Here is a 22,580-nt window from a genome sequence, read left to right on the forward strand (position 1 = left end):
ATGACTAAGTCATGAATGAGTATGAACCAAAAAATATGGATTCATGTATACAAGGTTCTATGGAAGTCTCAGGTCAAAAGATTACATGCACAACTCCCACTATAAGAAAATATCTCTTGATAGGTAAGTAAATTCTATAAGATGTTTCTTAAGTCAGATCAATTCAGTGAACTCATTCTCTAATGAGCACCCACTTTCTTGTATTAGTATCTCACACAAGTGGCTTATGAGATTTGCCAACCTCTGCATCGAGCATACATAGAAAGTGCTAATCTATCCAAAATATTGATCCCCTACTCAATGCTCCTATGACTAAAAATATTTTAAATCAAGATTTTTTAGATTTTAGGTCTCATAGGTATGATCTCATCATAACTCTAAACCTATTTTTTTTATTTATGGAGTTCATCATAATCATTACAAAAGTAAGATACAGCATATGATTAAAAATGCCTGTTATTATTTAAAGAGTCAATATATAAGTCTGGAAGATTACAAGTAAAATCCATCAAAATATAAATTTCGATTGGCTTGTAGGGCATATTCCTTTCATAGATCATATGAATGTTAGATTAATTTAATTAATCAAATTATCTTTCACTATAATTTTTTTTTAAAAATTTCAAAATACATTCATGAAATCGCCTATACATCCCAACAGTAGTATCAGAGCCTAGGTTCGTTATGACATGATTTATGTGCATATTAAATCTAAAATTTAATTTTATTTAGATTTGATATGTGATATTTTGATCTAAATTTAATTAATGATTGATCGCACAAACTGACATAAGGTTGTCCTACTATAGGGTTTATCCCTTACAGTGAAAAGGTTATCCTAGTTTGTGCTGATTCTTGATAAAATATGATTTTATATCATGCATGTGATGTTTATGATCTGATTTAGATGTGATCTAAAATTATAATCAAATCTGATATAATTTAGATTAGATCTAAATTCATGCATATATGATATGTGATTAGAATAGATGATTCGATTTGCAAGTACTTGGATTGGATTGATCACCAGGCCATCCGATCATAGGACCAAGAAGGGTTTAAAGGCCATCTCTTCTTATTCGATGAGATACTCTTATGACATGTAGAAATGCTATGTGATTAGATCCCATGAAGAAGAAAGCAAAAGGAAGAACTTACTTTTCTGTAAAACTCTAGATTTTGAAACCCTAGGTGTTGTTGTATGTTATGCAAGTTGTGAAGAAGTTAGTTACATCTAATCTTATTTAATCAAAATTATTTTAATTTAAAATTATGAAAAGTTTAGATTTGATCTAAAAGATTTTATGATTTACATGTGAAAATTATTTTCGAAACCTTAACCATGTTGATGCAAAACTTAATTGAGAATTAAGTATAGAATTGATTAGATCTAGAATTGTGATTTAAGATCTAATGACATTCACATAAAACATGGGGGTATGGGTTAGCTTAGATCAGGTCCTCTTAATTGGATTAGATCTAAGGCTAGAATCAAAGAATTAATGGACTAACTAGAAAAATTGATTAAATCTAATCAAATATTAAATTAGATTAAAATCAAGGTTTCTCTAGAACCAATACAATAATTGTAGATGGTCAAGTCCATATCTTTGATTAGACCAAATGGATCTTGATTATGACTCAGTGGTTGAACCTGAATCATTAAGTTGGTCAAACTAAAACTAATTAATCAATTAGTATCTAAGGTAAGTTTGATATTTCGATCAATGGTTTTTAATTAGAAGTGACTTACCGGACTATTTCGATGGTGTCTAAGACAAGTTTAGCAGACCCTCCCACCAATCTCACTTATCTAGCTAATTTAGTGAATTATGTCTTGATTAGATCGCTAAGTAATTTGAGTTGACCCATATCATTAAGGTTGATCAGTGTGACTGATCTAGGTGCCATTTCAACCAGCATGACCCTGATCCAATTCAATGACTTAGTGAAGTTAGTGGGAGAATTGTGATTTACTGGTTGATCTCTTCTCATCTTTTCTCTAAACTAATTCTTAAATTTTTTAAATTATTAAGTTCATAAAATGAGCTAGTTATGGGGATAACTAGATCATAGCCTCCCATTAAAGTGAATGATAATGGGTCCATTATTTTTTATTGACATTACAAGCGCCATCCATCTGATGTTTCCTCTGAATGATGAAATTATCATTCATCATATGATGACTCTATTGTACTATCTGATAATAGTTGGATTGATCGAGCCATCCTCGGACCTGATCATTCATTAGTTAGAAATACTGAGTATGTTCATATTAATGATTTGACTTAATCGAAAGTTTTAGTGGAGGCCCATCACCTACTGAAATAAAATTTGAGGCAAAATTAATTACTAAAAATTATTTAAAAAAATAATTAGTTGAGAACCTACCAATAGATGCATATGGGTTAACCTAGCCATCCTCGGGCTTGTATGCAGTCTGTGTGGGTTCTAGTACCCGCTTAGAAATTAAGGTAATTTTTCAAATTAAAGGCAGATGCTACCAATTTGACTAAAATAGTGAAAGAATATTTAGACTAAAATCCAAGTCTTTAGGCTTAATCAATTCATAAACATAGAGGTCTTGTGTTTTCCTTTCAGTTATAGCTAGATGTCCGTTGCTCCATTCACTGTCTGACAGTGACTAATTTATAGGATCCAACTTCGATAATTGGTATCGAAAGTTATAAATAGTTTTAGAGCACGAATGGATCCTAAATATGATTATGGATCCAGCACCTGAAGTTCCCACATCCAACACATGTGATGCGATCAAAGGTACTTATCAGAAGTGGCCACATGATCATATCACCGTATGGTATTTTTGAAAGTAAAGAACATGAATTTAGATGTAAATTCATTGATGCTCAATGAGAGAAAATTCTTCAAATATTGAAGGAGTTTTTTCACACCTCTGAAGATATGTCTTCAGTGAGGCAATAATTCTTTAAGAAAGAAAAGAAAAAAGAAGGTACAAAAGAATCATGCTTGGACTAATGAGTCTGAACTAACAAAAAATCTAAGGTTAACTTGATCTAGCAGAGTCTCTTGATCCGAATAGGCAAAGGAAGAGAAATCAGCAAAGGATTGCTGGACAAGATACTTATATGATAACACCTTATGATTTCTCTATCTATGATACTACTACCTAGATATTGAAAATCAGAAGTCTATACAGATTGTTGCAATAACTTCAGGATAGTAGAAAGATTAAAAATAGCAAGAGCTTCCTGAACATTGGGGTTAGAAGTTATGTTCCAATCTTGATTTTGGAAATCGTCGAGCTTATTTTTAATTCTAAGAATGTCATTTTAGTGATTGTCACTATTATCTAATAATTTTATGATATCATTATGAATGATGTCAAAATCATGTAGACAACTGAAAAATAATATTTATGAATAGTCATAGCCTGTTAGTATAATATACACAACAAACAAACCCTAAAATAGATAATGTCATGAAGGTCTACCTTTGGTAATTTAGGTTCGATTATATAAATAAGAATAGGATCAATAGGAGATAATTCTCAAAGTCAATGATTGTGAATCATTGTCAACCTGTTAATCCTATCTTCTTATTAAAATGACCAAGTCACCTTTTGTTGGAAAAGGTGAACGAGCCAATGATATTCTGAATCTGATACATACTGATATATCGAATCTATGAATATGTTTATCATAAATTTGGATTATTTAAAATATTCAAATAATTTTATAATAAGGTAGAGAAACAAACTTGGAAGAGCATTAAAATTCTTCGGTCAGATCGAAGAGGAGAATGCGTTTCAAGTAAGTTTTGACATATTTAGAAGAGAATAGGATTCTCTCCTATTGGAATCAACTTTGTTAGACATAGTTCGATTCATGATGGGGTTTACAAGTCTGCCAGTCTTCATTTGAGATTATGCTCTTAAGACTATTTGTTATATTCTGAACTGGATTCTAAATTAATCAATTGCAAAACTCTATATGAGATATGGACTAGGTATAAGCCGATACTTTCTTACCTTAGGGTTTGGGAGTGTTTGTCTTATATCAAGCATCTGTAGACAGATTAGCTTGGATCCTGATCCTATATATATTATTTTATAGGATATTTCAAAGAATCTAGGGGATATAACTTCTACCATGCTAAAGAACAAGAGTTGTTCGGCATTTTTTTCAGAAAAGGAGTACCTTGGTGAAGGTACTGATGCCTTTAATGTGAAACTTATGAAGTTTGATAGGTAAAAGAACCGACATAATCTAGTGAATCCATAGAACTGGATTTGATTAGATCAAAATAGAAATCCATTGTAGAGGCACCATTAAGGAGATCTGGTAGAGTACCACATCCTTTAGATATATACTTCGGTATCTAGGTTTGCGATGTGAACTTGTTGAACTCGAAGAGAACAACAAAGATCTGATCACCTACATGGATGTCATGCAGAGGTTCAACTCTAAATAATGGCTTAGAGCCACAGGTCCGAAATGGAGTCCATCAAGGTCAACGATGTATGGACACTCGTTGATTCACTCGAAGGGTAAAGCCCATAGAGTATAAGTGGATCTTTAATAGGATCAAAATAGTACAGATGAGAAGGTGGAGACCTACAAAGCTTGTCTGGTTACCTAAGGATATTGTCAACATTATGGTATTGACCATAACGAGATATTTTCTCTTGCGGCAATGCTAAATATTTTGGAGTTGAAACATGTATTTTGATAAGTGATCAAAACACATGGCTTCATTAAGAACGAAGAAGAACCCTACAAATACAAATGGATTAATCGTTCTATGAGCTTATTTCTTATCCTGTATGTGAATGAAATTTTCTTAATCGGGAATGATATTTCTTTACATTACAGAGAATAAAAGTTTCGCTATTATCATAATTCTCCATAAAAGATTTAGAAAAAGCATCTCTCATCCTAGGGATGAAGATCTATAGAGATAGATCTAAAAGACTGCTTGGGTTTTTTCAGTCCAATATACATAGGGTGTTTATGAGTAGAATTTATTTTATCATATACACCATATATGAGATCAGATATGGTATACTCATTAGGATAGTGAGTGGATACTTAAAAGATCCAGATGAGAATCACTGGAAGGGCATCCTTAAGTATTTGAAAAATACTAAGGATTGGTGACTCGATTATGGAGAATCTGACTTAAAACTTATGGAGTATGACTCTAATTTTTAGTTGGACGTAATAATAGCAAGAATGTATCAGAATACATCCTTACCTTAAATAATAGAGCAATCTGCTAGAAAGGTTTCAAGTAGAAAAATATAGCCAAATTCAAATTGTGAGGCAGAATGCATTGCAGCATTCGATGCTTACAAAGAAGCTATGCGATTATACAGGTTCACTAGCAAGCTAGAAGTAGCACCCTCCAATGATAGTCCTGTTGTATTATACAGCACCGAAGCCATAGCTCATGCCAAAGAGCCAAAGTCCCATTAGCTTACCAAGCATGCTGCATTGCTACCACCTTATTCAAGAAATCTGTTAAGGTAACGTCAATTTTTAGAAGATCGACAGAAAGGAGAACTTAACCTGTTTACTAAAGTCTCGATATCTAAGAGCTCTAAGATGATAAATCGAAGATGGGTATGTGATACTATATTGATTGACTTTAGTCCAAGTGAGAGTTATTGAGAATTGTGTCCTAAAGCCAATCGTTTGATGATTGTGCTAATTATAAATTTATATGAATTGATAAATAATCAAAGTTATTTGATATTTTTCATCACAAGGATACATCTTCTAACGAACTCCTATGTTGTGATGAAATTTTTAGGACTACTTTGATCGATAAAGGAGGATTTATCGCATAGTCCTTAAATTGGTTCGTGACCAAATGATACGCTATTACTAGGATGACAACGATATCAAGTGTAGGTCATTGTGTGCCATATGCATTGGTTGTCCTTGTAACTAAATGGTATGGAGATACTAGTATGGCAAGCAGGTGAGATGTAGGAGTACATTATCATTGAACGTGACCAACTGTGGAGCACTCTGCTGTCAAAGGTAGCTCACGAAGAGTATGGGTATAAGTGTCTCTCCGACCTAAGATCACCACGGTGACTTACAAGTAACTCACTGTACTTTGGTGCTGGACTAACTGAGTTTTTAATTTAGTAACAAAAAATTTTTAGGTACAGTCAAGTACTTATCAAGTCGATGTGTGAGTCAAGATGGGATTGACCCCTCCGAATTAGTAGGAGATATGCATCAGTGTATTTTAATTTAGCAAAATCTGGACCTAGATAATCTATGTGAGGGATTTAAAAAAGATTAAAATATAATGTGGATGACTTATCTAGGATTGACAGATAAATTCTAAATCATCCTCGAGTACTAGGATCAAAGAGATGAATTATACGGTAACCATACGCTAATAGGTTCTTGAATGTTGCTTCATCATCATTCGACCTATCCGGATGTTGGGTCATCATTGCTAGATGGTTACATCAATTGGTTCAGGAAGGTGTTCCTATGCTACCAACTTAGATTTGAACCTATGGGATCATACTCAAAAGAAATTTCTGACTGATCATGTGGCTGATCAATGATTGAAAATCATTCAAGGACTTAATCATCAATTCGATTGATGATTAACCTTATGCAAAAGTTATAATAAATTAATTCACCAAGTGTTAGTGAATTAATAAAAAATTAATTAGTAATTAGATTATTGATTAACTCAATTTGATTAAGCAAAGAGGATTAAATAAAATCTAATTAAATTGGATTCAATTAGGTTTGATCCGATTAGGTTATGAGATGATCTAATTACTAAGGGAGAATTATCCCTGATTTGATTAGGACTTTGGTTCAATCAATTTTTAATTTGATTAGAATTTGATTAAAAATTTATGAAGCTAATTAGATTGAGTTTTATATATTTTATTTGGGCTAAATCAGATGTGATTTGGTTTGGATCTAAATAAGGAAACTTAGAGTCCTTATTGGAATAGGACTCTTCTCTCTGCGCCAACCCAAATTACACGCCATATATCTCCACACACAAAATTATTTTGTGTGATATTTTTTCACACAAAAGATTTCATTCCCTTATCTATCTCACATCCAAATGTGATTTGGTTTTGATAAAAGAAAGGTTTTAAAATTTGATTTCAAATTTTTTCTTATCAGGAGAATCTGTTCTCATCCAGATCACCCTCTCCATGTCAATAAATTTTTTTCTCCTTATATGTATGATATTTTCAGGATATTTTTTATACAAGATTAGCTGGAGAATTGATTTACTTTATAAAATTATGGAAAGGGGTGTCCCATAATTTTTTGATATATTTTTGGATGTAGAATTATGAAGGGAGGCAGAATCCTGTAAAAGTCCAGGACCATTAGGACTCTTCACCCCACCTCCTTACACACTTATAAAAGGGGCTTTTGTGGTTTCTTTTATGTGTGTAAGATACCAGAAGAGAGCTCTTCATGTGGTAGTAGTTTGGGCATGATTCATGATGTGAAAAATAGAGAGGAGGGTCCTCTCTCTTGGGATGTGTACAAAAATCTGAATTTCAGATTTTTGGTTCTAAGGATTTGGGAGGAAAAAATAAATAAGAAAAAAACTATTTTCTTCTCTATATTTTTTCACCTCTTCATCTTCTCCAAAATTTCATCTTTAATTTCTAAAAAAATTTCAAAGATTTGAAGAAAGGAACCAGATTAGCCAAGAAGAAGGTCTTCGCACGAGCTAGCACTCCCGAAAAGATCGATCAGATCGGGGCTTCAAGTGGATTTTCCGTAGAGGCTGGATGCATACGCGGCTATGAGCAACCAGCAAGGATCCTCTCCACTATGTCTCTCAGTAGTAGAGATTATCAACCCATGATCAGGCATGGAGTTTTGAACTCATATTAGAAGTAGATGTGATCTACTGCTCATATGCATGCATGCTGATTTTATCTTCAGATTATTTCAGATTTTATATACAACATAACATATCATAGGTCCTAGAGTAGGTTGATTTGATGATTATATCATATACATGTTAGATTAATTTGATTAATTTAATTATCTTTCACTATAATTTTTTCAAAAAAATTTCGAAATACATTCATGAAATCGCCTACGCATCCCAACATACAACTCTTGCGGATGAGTCAGCATCTCCTTGGCAGTCCTCATGTCTTCATGCTATCACTGAAGATCATTGGATATGGATGCTAGAATGTAACACTTTGCCTTATTATCCTCATCTACCTACTTTTCAAGTGCAGCTTGTTGATTAGGGGATGGACGAGCTTGTAACACAGGCGCATCCTGATTTAGGACATGGGTTAGTTTCTCGAAACTAAGAATGATTTTCAAATTTTGGAGTCAGTCTTTATAGTTTGTTCTGATCAACCTATTTATATCAAGGATACGAGCTAAGAGGTTGGAACTCGACATGGTTATCTATAGAGAGAATAGTTTCTAGTTAGAAATTTATACTTATTAATGTTTGATCTAGAGACTTTAAAAACAAACAAAGGCTCCCACTATTTCTTCGAATCTCCCATACTCCTCAGATAGAGAAAATGAAAACCTATACGTGATCAATTTCTAGTGGGTACTGTGGTCCCACTGATCCATACGCACCTCACCTAATAGTTATTGGTGAGCATAGACCAATGAGTGGACAACACCTTGTTTATTGCTTCACTGAGCAAGATGCAGTGGGTTTGGTCTCACCTAACAGTTATTGTCACATTTCTTAGTTAAGTCAGACCTATCATTCACCAGCAGACGTAAAGCCATCATTGGGATCCTCACCTAATAGTTATTGAATCCAACCCTATCTCTACCCCGGGACATCAAATGCCAATAGATTAGTTATACCTTTCCGATACAACCGAACTACTGTAACCAGCCGAGAATGATCAACACTAGGAAGGCATCGACATCTCTACAATGATGGAAGACCTCTAGACTTAATATTTAGTGAGAAGATTTAGATTTAGATCTCTTCTAAATCAACAGATATGATTCCGACTGATCAAGTTTAGGTCAATATATCCATATGTCAGACCTACCTAGTCGGCATGGGTGAACACAAGTCAATAAGTAACCTAAAATGAAACTGAATCTTTCAAAATGGCCAAGTAAGTTAAAATGAGTGGGGGTTCCCCGTTGCTTTTCTTAGACACCAATGAATTGATCAGATCAGACAGTGAAACCAATTAAATAACCACCATCTAGATACTTGCCTTAGACACTAAATTGATCGATTAGAATCGATCAGGTTAATCTATTGAAATGGATCCAAACCACTGGGCTAAATTTGATCTTGAGTCAATTAATTCATATCAAAATATAAATCAATGTGACCAACTACAACTAAACTCAGCTTTGAGCTCCTTTGATCTAATTCTAACCAACCATTGATTAGGTTCAATCAATTACTCAAAATCGACAATGAATTCTAGCTTGATCTAATAAATTGACCCTAATTGTAGTTTGATCACAATATCTAATTTGTTCAACCCATACCCACATGCAATAATATAACTTTTAGATTTTAAAAATATTTTTTTAGATTATGTTTCATTACATGCATTAGTGGCTTATGATCTTGAAATAGTTTTAGATCTAAACCTAATATTATATATCATAGATTGGTATTAGATCTAAACTTTAAATATATATCACATATATATATTAAATTATAGATCTAAAATAAGAATTATATATATCAAATATATATATAATTAGATCTAAAATAATGATTAAAATATCTTGAAAATAATTTTCAAAAAATTGGTTCGCATTAAACTAGGACAATCTTTTCAATATAGGGGGTAAACCCTATATCAGGACAATCTTATACCAGTTTGATGCGAATTTTTAATCATTCTAATTTTAGATCAAATATTAATAAAAATATATCACATACATCAATTTTTAGATCTAAAAAATTAATTTAATATTTTAAAAATAGTTCTCAAAATCGATCAATCTTGTACTAGGATAATTTTTTTAATATAGAAGATAAACCATATATCAGGACAACCTTATGCCAGCACAAGATCAATTTTAAATCATCTAAACTTTTAGATCTAAGACTAAATGTCAGATTATATATGTCTTAAAAAATCAGTGGCTCTAATACCACTGTTAGAATATCGGGTAGGGTTACATGAATAGATTTCAAAACTTTTAAAGTAGTAGCAAAAATAATCTAGGTTAAACCTTTTAACCCCATATACAATAGATCTAATCTATATCTATCCAAGTCCTAGATCTAAGACATGCATATAATTTGAAAAGTAAAATAAAATTGAGATCGAATCTCAATATCTTGCACGGATTGAAATACACCACAATCAATGATCTTAGATCTGAAGGTTTCAGAGTCGCACACGTGTTCGACCTCTGCAGGTATCTATCGGGATCAACCTTAAACTTTTTTTGTTGTTATAGATTCTTTTTTTCCAAGTGAAATCTCAGTCTTTTGAACCTTTGATCACACATTGATCTCTGACTGTGGTGTCAACACTTGAACTATATAGCCTTTCTACCTTTTTGCTTGATACAGAAGAAACCACCCTTCACCTTGGCGTGTGAGAGGATGGGATGCCCAATACTTGGGCATAGAAAAGAGAGGAAGAAGGGGTGGCATGGAGAAGGAGAGTAGGAGGTGATTTGAATTCTCAAAATTTTATCTTTATTAAACCCTAGGAGACCATCTCCTTAAATAGGCATTTCTTGATTCCAAATTGTTATCCAATCAGGCTAAAAAGATTAGATCTTATCTCATAAGGTCTCTTACCTTTTAATCTAATTTTTTTTTCAAAAAAATAAAACCTAATTGGAAAAGCCCTTACCTCAAAAGTCAAGTGGATGTGGGGCCTTCATCTCATAAGGCAAGATAAGTGGCGTCACTTGATTTATTAGGCAAGTAGTTAGGGCACCAACCCTTGGCACCCCCTTAGGATTTTATGCACAAGAGAGGGGACATGACCCCTCTCTCTCTCCTTCTACACCTAAGCAAAAGAGGGGGTGGGCCCCTCTCTCTTTCTCACACCCTCTCCAAGGGATGGTGCCCCTTGGAGTTTCCAAAAAGAGGAGCATGCGCCATCTCTTCTTTCCAATTAATCCTCACCACAAAAGAAAAAAATAAGAGAGAAAAAGAAGAGATTAGTTAGCCAACTCATTGACTTGATCCAATCTTTTTGGCTCCTTAAATAGGTGCCCCACTAAATCCAAATTAAAATGGATTTAGATTAGGTTCAAGGTAATGGACTTGATCCAATCCTTATCTAATAAGAAATCAAAGTCTAGAAAAGAATTAGGTTTAACCATGTGCTAGCATGATTTTTTAAACCCAATAGAATTTCACTAAATTTTAATCCAACTAAAACTTCATAAGCCCAATTGATTAATTCAAGATAAAATTTCTTAATGTGTGACCCCATAGGTTCTATTCTATCTAGTAGTGAGATATATTATGATCTCCATCATAATATCATCAAAACTCTTTTCGATTGGTTGAAACAATTTCAGCTCTACTCTTTGAGGGTCATCGATCATCAAGATGATGTCAGATGAGTCTCACAATCCATCAGTGACACCTAGCAGTATGTAGTGACAACCAGTAAAATAAAAGTGTGAACCCCTAGATGCAGTTATCATATGATTCAGTCCTTCTATCATGTGTTTTGACTTGATGGAGATCATGAAGAACTCGTCAGACCTCATCATCAGTCATATGCTAGATTGGCTTGACTTGAGTTTACTTATGAATTTCGTAAAAACTTCTTTCCAGTATTCACACTTATTTTGGTCAAAAACTTTCTAAACTCAGTCTCACAAATTGCATAAGACTTCTCTTTTTCTACCTAGGTTGATAAATTTCTTCTAGGTGCATCCTACTCCTAATAGTGAATCTGAACCTACTGTAGCCAACGTACACAGCAAGGATCTGAATGGCTAGAGACCAAGGGAACGTGTAGTCAAACTTAGTAGCCTCGCTGCAGATAGCCGATGACACTGTAGGTCAAAGGACCACTCATACCACTACAGCATCGAGATAACCACTGATGGTTGAGTAGATATCCAAGTGATTTCTCATGTTGGTCACATTCAGTGCAAGTTATTCTCTAACAACTACCTGCACTCTCACCCCAGTGTTCCTATACTGCAAATCCGAGATTTATCTGCCTATAAAAGAGGTGAATAGTACTTCAATCATAAATGGATTGATCACTATCCTCCATGATGATTCTTTGATTGAGAGTATTTAAAAACTAACCACTAATTAATGTATGTCTCAAATTCTCAACACCTTGAGAATATACAAAAATCATCTTTATTAATTTTTGGAACAAATCATAAACACATAAATATGATTGAAAATAAAAAATCCTTTATTAATATAAAAATATTATCAGTACAAAGTTAAGCTCTGAAATTATAAAATGTGTTAGCTAATAATTGGCTTCTAGGGCACTCATCTAACATTATTCACCATCGAGCCTTCCATTCTATAGAGATTGTTGCTTAGTCTTCTTCCCCTCATCACCACTAAAACTTTCTTGGTAATCTTTAAGCATCCACTCCCTGGTTGGCTACTAAAAGCATATCTCTGCTTCTCCAAGTAGCCCAAAGAGATCAAGTTCTTCTTCAACTCCGACACATGCTTGACATTTGATAAGTATGGATGATCCCGTCGTACATCCTCACCCTAATAGTGCTAACTCCGACCACCGTATAAGGGTGATCATCAACAAGGCTTACACTTCCTTCATCTTCATGTAGATAGCAAACCACTTTCGATGAGATGTGTAGTGATGTAAGCATACTGAATCCAATGTCCATACAGTATCACACTTAGTGGACCCATCCGATACCACTAGTATATCATCTCCACTTGTCACGCCCCCGACCCGAGATTGTGAATCGAGGGTCATGGCAACCGCCGCATACTTATAGAATACTTTTCCCATAAGCATGCAAGGCATCTCATCATGATATCTTCACAAATAGTTAAATAAAATTTTTTTTATTCAATAATCAAACCTTGGTTCAAATAACAAATCAAAACTAAGTGTTCAAAAGAAAGTAACTGTCTGACAAAGTCAATACTAAAAATAAAACTAAAGGTCTTAAATCAATTCTGAGAGAATCCTAAATCAATGAGTTAACTCCATCTCTAATCGCTCTCCCAACCGAAAACCCGCATCATGCTAATTTTTCGGATCTGTAAGAAAAACATAAAACTTATCATGAGCTAAATAGCCCAGTAAGCAGTGTATACCTTTAACCGAATAATCAGGCAAATAATACTATGCATAACAAATCAATATGTAATTTCATGAATTCATAATCATACTGTCAATCATATATAAAAGTCAATTTATCATAATTTTTAATTATGCTTTTCTTCTTAATTTCATCAATTTCTTAAATTCTTCTTACCAACCATGACTATGACCACATTATCCCTGTGGCAGGGTCATAATACCGCGTATCTGCTTGCGGTGGGCTGCGAATCATCTGGCAGCCAAGTCCTTTGGAACCGCTGGTCTAACTGGCGGTTTTGTCGCTGGTCTATCTGGCGACATATCGCTGGTCTTACTGGCGACGTAAATCCTCAGGACAGTCAATTGCCAACGTATATGCCCCCATTGGCGGGGTCCTCAACACAGTCAGGTTGTCAATTTCATATTATCTTCCAATTCATATATTATTTTCAAGAATAATAAAATTAATTGATATTCGAGTCAAATCAATTATAACATTCTTTGAGATCATATATCATCATAATAATTGCTCAACAAATAACTTCAATCATAAATAATTTTCAGTAATTATTTCAATAAATAATTTCAATCGCAAGCATGCATAAATTTATTTAATTCGTAATATACCAGATAAATTCAGTAAAAGTAAACACTACTTACCTCTTTCATCTTAGATCTTTAGACTTCGTTAGAAGAATCAGCTAATCCTATTTAAAATATCAAATCATTATCAAATTCTATTCCATAAATATAACAAGATTAAATCATAAGGAAAGAGGACTGTTGTCCGGATGTGTCGAACCATCCAGATACCAGGGCAATTCAGGATCTCTGATCTGAGGATCAGATTCAAGTGACTTGATCAAGAAATCGTGAGGCACAGATCGAATTAAAGTCAAGATCAATCAATAGGGTTCTTTAATAAATTTGAAAGATCTTTGATACGATCAGATGAGGTTGACATACAGCACAGATATCAAAGCAACTTCAGATCTTGTTAGAGTCAATATAAGCTTCTAAAAGATGAAGGCATGACTTGATACAGGATTCATAGACCTTTTTTTTTTTAGAGAGAGAAAGTCGATCATGAGAGAGAAAGTAGAGAGAGAAAGTGGAGAGAGAATCTTCATATCCTTTAAAAGTGGCAATCATGATTGAGATCATCAGAGATCATATCAAGGTGACTTAATATAGATTGACCATGATTCATTATATCAATTTCGAAAAAGAATCGGATCAGAATCCGATCTACTGCACGAATTTCGGAGCAGTCTCAGATCATCATATTTTTATCTCAAGTTTACCCTAGGGTCTGTGATGCAATCAGAGAGAGAATGACCCTAGAAAGACGAAATCCATAAAAAGAGATAAAAGGTCTAGAGAGAGAAAATAGGAAGAAAATCTAGAGAGAGAAAATGAAGAGAGAAGGAAAGAGAAGAGAGAGAAAGAGGGAGAAAGAGGGGAGAGAGGAAATTTTTCTCTTTTCTTATTATTTTTTTTTTTCTATTTTGTATTTTCTTTTCTTTTCTTTTTCTTTTTCCTTTTTCTTTTTCTTTTTCTTTTTCCTTTTCTTTTTCTTTTTCTTTTTTTTTTCCCCCGTAGCCTTCTTTGGTCGGAACAGGGGAGGACTAGAAGGACGTTGCCCGTGGTCCGACGGGCTGTGGCGGCACGACCGGTGGTCCGACAGCGGCGACCGACGGCGATGGAGCCGGAGATGGCCGGCGGCGAGAATCGGCCAGTGGGAAATTAGAAAAAAATGGAAAAACAGGGGACCGCCCCTTTCCTTGAATTTTCTCCGGTCATTGGCCGATCACCGGCGGCCATGACCTTCGGAGAAGATAGGTAGAGGGTTGGGGGTCCAAACCTAGGGGTGCGGCGCCATGGACGGCGGCGCTGGTGGCCGGAAAAGGGAGGGAGATGGCTCGGCCGAACAGAGCAAAACATGATCTTGGATCTTTGTGGATTTTCTGACGAACCCGACGGCCGGCGAGGGTGCACGAGCCATGAGAAGGAGGGGAAGGAAGAGAGGAAGGAGGGCCGGGGCTTACCTTCGACTTCGGTGAGGTTTCCGACGAGAAATCGCGGCGAGCACAGGTCGAGGGGCCGCGGCTTCAAACGAAAAAATCGGAGAAAAACTCCGACGATCGTCGGTGACCGAAGGATCTACACTTAGAGGAGAAGAGGGGGTTCTTATAGAGCTCGTCCTAGGGTCTTTTAATGGCCCTAGGACTCCGATTTTTTATCGGAGACGGGGAAGAGGAAGACTCCGATCGGGAGTCTTCCTCCCTGCTCTGCTTTTTTTTTTTTTTTTTTTTCTTTTCCTGGTGAGCTTTGTGGGTTGGTTTTGGGCCCAATTGGGCCGGATTATCACATTCTACCCCCCTAAAAAAATTTCGTCCTCGAAATTTACATACCTGTAGTCTCGAAGAACTGGGGATATTTTTGCTTGAGTCTTCATAGTTTCTTACTTGAATCTCATCCTCAAATATTTCAAAATTCTAATTCTTAATACAAATTCATTCTTAAATCATTTCATAAGAAAAAAAAGTCAATACATTAATATCAATCTGATACGGAACTATTCATTTTCTTATTCATCAAGATCAACATCTCAAAGATTTTCAATATTTCAAGATTTCAAAATTATGATCTCATTTCCTGTAAAAATTAATGTTCAATATCTCATAACTCAAATTAAAATCAAATCTATCTCTTGTGAATAGAAGAGGATCAATGTCTCTATTCTTGCATAAGAACTTCATTCATCATCATCATTCATTTTTTTTTTTTTTCAAAATATTAACCACTCTTAATTTCAACCCATCATAAAATAGGAAAAACATACTTCTTATGAATCATATGATGACATCCTAACCAATCAAAATTCAAAAATATTTTCTCTTATTCGTACTTTCAAAGGTTGAAGATTTATCATTTCAATCTCATTCTCGAGCTTTTGATATTTTAATTCTCGATACAACTTCATCATTAAGTTATTTCATAAAGATCAATATCACCATTGTTGATTGAATCAATATCACTATTTCTAGTCATCAAAATTTTCTTGCTCAAACCCTCAAACTCTTTAAATATTCTAATTCTTGAAGCAAATTTTATCATTAAGTCATTCCATAATAAAGATCAATAACTCAAAAATTGATCTAAATCAAAACCATATTTTTCTTATAATCAAAATCAATGTCTCTATTCTAAGTAAGTATATCAATTTTCTTTATCTAAACATTAACAACTCTTAATTAATCAATTCATTATCAAATTAAATTATAAATAACTCTAATCCATCTTTTGTAGAGCAATCGTCAATATCAATAGATAACCTCAATCTTTTTCATTCAATCAGAGAAATAATAATGATCAAAAGAATTCTAACTTCAAATTTTATTATACCCTGGAGATAAATATTTGAGTATAATAATCTAAGATCAAAATCATCATTCGATAAACAATCTCAAGTTCTTCCTAGTAATTAGAGAATTATAAAATTTAATTCTAGGATAAAAAAATTTATCTCTAAATATTCTAAATCTAAAATCACAGATCCACTCATCCTAGAATTAGGATGCTAATTATTTTTGTAGCATAGTAGATGGAAGCTCTACTTTTAAAAATCACATTAGGATATCTAAAATAATTCAAAATTTTAAAATATTATTCTTTCTAATATCAATAAATTTCTTGTGTCAAACCATATCATCTATCATAATTCTGACTCAAAGAATCAACATTCCTGACTTACTCAAAGTAATCCAGATTACCATGCTTCCGCTGCGCACTCTGATCTAACAATCAAAATTTCTTAGCTTCACCAAAAAAAGTTTGATCAAATTATTTCTTTACCTTATCAATAGAAAAGATCTAAATTTTCAAATTTCAATTGAAATCAAAGATTAACTTTCGATTCTCATTCATACCTTTACTGGTGTACAATAATCTTGATTAACCCTTGAGTCCAATATCATATTTAAACCATCATATAGATTTACTATAATCAATATGAATCCAATCTCAATTCTCATATCAATTCAATTCGATAATTTTCAAACCAAAAATCTTTATAAGTCAAATCAACGAGAAAATTCTTCGATGCTCCATCAAATTTGGACATAATCTGAATATATATGAATTTCAAATCATTATTATTGTTATTTTTTTTTCTAAAATTTCTATCATCAGAATCTTCAATATCTATCAAATATCCTTTCATAACAATCATACAAGCTTCAAAAATTAAATCTCCATTTAATAGTAGATTCAATTAAGGACCTTGTTAACAAAAGCAAAGGAACTCCATATCAATTCCTAAATCCAAAATTTCTAAATTATAAAATTTACATGGATCCCTTAGTCTGAAATAAATATAAATCAGATCTTTTATCTTAATCTGAAGATATCAATTTTTCATTAACAACTTCAACAATAATATCAGAAAATCTCTTGATCAACTTAGATACGAAGTCTTTAAATTAAAATTTCATACACATCATGTAGTCTCCAAGAGACATAATAAGATCCATTATTTAGATCTAAGGATGATGATTAAAGCTTCTAGTATGATGAATATCCTATAATCTCAAAATCAATTTCATCAATAAGACATAGGTTTCTTTGCAATATCCTCAAATATGTATTCATCATAATATGCCACTTTATATATAATCCACATATCAAATTCAATTTCGATAAATATTCCAATCAAGCATCATAAAAGATTTTTCTTAGCCCATTCTGGAATAATATTTTATTATCAAATCTTTATCTTGCCAATAATAGTCAATCTCTCAACTAGAAGTAATATCATAATATTATTCTCACATCGAATTTGAACTTACGATTCACTTGAATAACCAATGATCAAATTAATAACCATAATGCACAATACAATTTTTATATCAATCCTTTTGTGATTACTTTCGATCAAGATCTAACTAATCATATCATGATCAATAGATCATCCATCATATTTCAAATTCTATATGTTATAATCTATTGTGATCCTTTCATACATAATCTCAATGTTTAATCAAAATTTATAAATATTTCTCCCACTACAATCATCAAAGATCTACACTATAATGTCCCTGGTGTCTATCCACTTACACCCATTCTATATCTGATTCTATGTTTCATAACTCATCCACTTATGCTCTGATACCATATTAATTGTCACGCCCCCGACCCGAGATTGTGAATCGAGGGTCATGGCAACCGCCGCATACTTATAGAATACTTTTCCCATAAGCATGCAAGGCATCTCATCATGATATCTTCACAAATAGTTAAATAAAATTTTCTTTATTCAATAATCAAACCTTGGTTCAAATAACAAATCAAAACTAAGTGTTCAAAAGAAAGTAACTGTCTGACAAAGTCAATACTAAAAACAAAACTAAAGGTCTTAAATCAATTCTGAGAGAATCCTAAATCAATGAGTTAACTCCATCTCTAATCGCTCTCCCAACCGAAAACCCGCATCATGCTAATTTTTCGGATCTGTAAGAAAAACATAAAACTTATCATGAGCTAAATAGCCCAGTAAGCAGTGTATACCTTTAACCGAATAATCAGGCAAATAATACTATGCATAACAAATCAATATGTAATTTCATGAATTCATAATCATACTGTCAATCATATATAAAAGTCAATTCATCATAATTTTCAATTATGCTTTTCTTCTTAATTTCATCAATTTCTTAAATTCTTCTTACCAACCATGACTATGACCACATTATCCCTGTGGCAGGGTCATAATACCACGTATCTGCTTGCGGTGGGCTGCGAATCATCTGGCAGCCAAGTCCTTTGGAACCGCTGGTCTAACTGGCGGTTTTGTCGCTGGTCTATCTGGCGACATGTCGCTGGTCTTACTGACGACGTAAATCCTCAGGACAGTCAATTGCCAACGTATATGCCCCCATTGGCGGGGTCCTCAACACAGTCAGATTGTCAATTTCATATTGTCTTCCAATTCATATATTATTTTCAAGAATAATAAAATTAATTGATATTCGAGTCAAATCAATTATAACATTCTTTGAGATCATATATCATCATAATAATTGCTCAACAAATAACTTCAATCATAAATAATTTTCAGTAATTATTTCAATAAATAATTTCAATCGCAAGCATGCATAAATTTATTTAATTCATAATATACCAGATAAATTCAGTAAAAGTAAACACTACTTACCTCTTTCATCTTAGATCTTTAGACTTCGTTAGAAGAATCAGCTAATCCTATTTAAAATATCAAATCATTATCAAATTCTATTCCATAAATATAACAAGATTAAATCATAAGGAAAGAGGACTGTTGTCCGGATGTGTCGAACCATCCAGATACCAGGGCAATTCAGGATCTCTGATCTGAGGATCAGATTCAAGTGACTTGATCAAGAAATCGTGAGGCACAGATCGAATTAAAGTCAAGATCAATCAATAGGGTTCTTTAATAAATTTGAAAGATCTTTGATACGATCAGATGAGGTTGACATACAGCACAGATATCAAAGCAACTTCAGATCTTGTTAGAGTCAATATAAGCTTCTAAAAGATGAAGGCATGACTTGATACAGGATTCATAGACCTTTTTTTTTAGAGAGAGAAAGTCGATCATGAGAGAGAAAGTAGAGAGAGAAAGTGGAGAGAGAATCTTCATATCCTTTAAAAGTGGCAATCATGATTGAGATCATCAGAGATCATATCAAGGTGACTTAATATAGATTGACCATGATTCATTATATCAATTTCGAAAAAGAATCGGATCAGAATCCGATCTACTGCACGAATTTCGAAGCAGTCTCAGATCATCATATTTTTATCTCAAGTTTACCCTAGGGTCTGTGATGCAATCAGAGAGAGAATGACCCTAGAAAGACGAAATCCATAAAAAGAGATAAAAGGTCTAGAGAGAGAAAATAGAAAGAAAATCTAGAGAGAGAAAATGAAGAGAGAAGGAGAGAGAAGAGAGAGAAAGAGGGAGAAAGAGGGGAGAGAGGAAATTTTTCTCTTTTTTTTTTTTTTTTCTATTTTGTATTTTCTTTTCTTTTCTTTTTCTTTTTCCTTTTTCTTTTTCTTTTTCTTTTTCCTTTTCTTTTTCTTTTTCTTTTTTTTTTCCCCGTAGCCTTCTTTGGCCGGAACAGGGGAGGACTAGAAGGACGTTGCCCGTGGTCCGATGGGCTGTGGTGGCACGACCGGTGGTCCGACAGCGGCGACCGACGGCGATGGAGCCGGAGATGGCCGGCGGCGAGAATCGGCCAGTGGGAAATTAGAAAAAAATGGAAAAACAGGGGACCGCCCCTTTCCTTGAATTTTCTCCGGTCATTGGCCGATCACCGACGGCCATGACCTTCGGAGAAGATAGGTAGAGGGTTGGGGGTCCAAACCTAGGGGTGCGGCGCCATGGACGGCGGCGCTGGTGGCCGAAAAAGGGAGGGAGATGGCTCGGCCGAACAGAGCAAAACATGATCTTGGATCTTTGTGGATTTTCTAACGAACCCGACGGCCGGCGAGGGTGCACGAGCCATGAGAAGGAGGGGAAGGAAGAGAGGAAGGAGGGCCGGGGCTTACCTTCGACTTCGGTGAGGTTTCCGGCGAGAAATCGCGGCGAGCACAGGTCGAGGGGCCGCGGCTTCAAACGAAAAAATCGGAGAAAAACTCCGACGATCGTCGGTGACCGAAGGATCTACACTTAGAGGAGAAGAGGGGGTTCTTATAGAGCTCGTCCTAGGGTCTTTTAATGGCCCTAGGACTCCGATTTTTGATCGGAGACGGGGAAGAGGAAGACTCCGATCGGGAGTCTTCCTCCCTGCTCTGCTTTTTTTTTTTTTTTTTTTTCTTTTCCTGGTGGGCTTTGTGGGTTGGTTTTGGGCCCAATTGGGCCGGATTATCACACCACTGCTTACAGATGCAGTGTTAATACTCATGCTGGCCTTCCCCTTCTATGATTTCCAAAGTCGACAATTTCTTTTCAAGTGCCCAGTTTGATGGTACTTGAAATACTTTCAGACTTTCTTCTGATCTCAAGACTTTGACCTATCCTTGAATTTACCCCTAACCTTCTCCTTTGGTCATCCCTGCATCTCATTCACAGTCAGAACATCAAAGTTAAGATTTTCTTTGCAGATCTTTTCTCTTTGCTCATTAGATTTGATCACTCCAACCACCTCTTTATAGTTTAGGGTCTCCTTCCCATAGACTAAGATTGTTATGAGGCTATCATACGATCTTGGGAGAGAACACAGCAACAACAATGTCCTATCCTCCTCTATCTTCACATCCAGACTCATCACCTCTAAACAGACTTGATTAAACCTCTGAATGTGAGCAATGAGGTCTCCTCCTTTGGGCATCCTCAGACTATATAGTTATTTCTTCAACCACAGCTTATTCATTATGTTCTTCTCCATGTATGTGTTCTCTAGTCTCATCCAGAGCCCCTTTGCTGTAGTCTCTGTATATACCTCGGGCAACACCTGTTGGAATTTTCATGTAAGGGCATGCATATATGTTTCAAAATTTTATTTTCTAAATATCATAGTAGAATAATAGATTAAAATATTTTTAATCTATATCATGCATGTATAAATACATAAACCACAAGAATCTACTTCATATGCTGAAATTGTACATGTAATCGAATGACATACTTGTTTTGCAATTCTTTTCTTCAAATCTGGATCTGGAAGAGAAGAGATTTTCTCTTAGCCATGCAAGTACCCAACCTCTATAGGTATCCACTTAGAATCAGTTTGGAATAGCCCTCTTAAAATTGAATTTTTTTCTCTAAGAAAATTTAGCCTGTGAATCTGAACGAAGCTTGGATCATGATCAACTCTTTGATCTTTTCCTTGATCCTCTTCTTCTCTTCTTCTCTTGCCTTTCCCTCCTTTGTTTATGCTGCTACCAGGAAGAAAAGCCAGCACACAAGGGACACCCAAAGCCCTTATGGGCATGATGATGAAGGATGCCCAAAGGGGGTGGGATGTTGAAGCAACAAGGGAGAAGAGAGGGAGAGAGGAAGAGAGGGCGTGGGGCACTCCTAAGGGGTATGATTTCTCTAAATCCAATTGACACTTCATAAGTCCAATTACTTATTTCAGGTCTAATTCTTTTATTATGGGACCTTATAGGTTCAATTCTATTTAATAGTGAGATATATAATGATCTCTATCAAAGTATTATTGAAACTCTTCTTAATGGGTCGGAACAATTCCACTCTAACTCATCAAAGATTGTCGATCTTAAACAACCCTAGTGAGCTCTCACAATCCACCAGTGACATCTAGCAGTATGTAGTGGCAATCTA

Source organism: Elaeis guineensis, chromosome 5 (genome assembly GCF_000442705.2).
Source record: "Elaeis guineensis isolate ETL-2024a chromosome 5, EG11, whole genome shotgun sequence".
In the NCBI taxonomy this organism is placed as follows: domain Eukaryota; kingdom Viridiplantae; phylum Streptophyta; class Magnoliopsida; order Arecales; family Arecaceae; genus Elaeis; species Elaeis guineensis.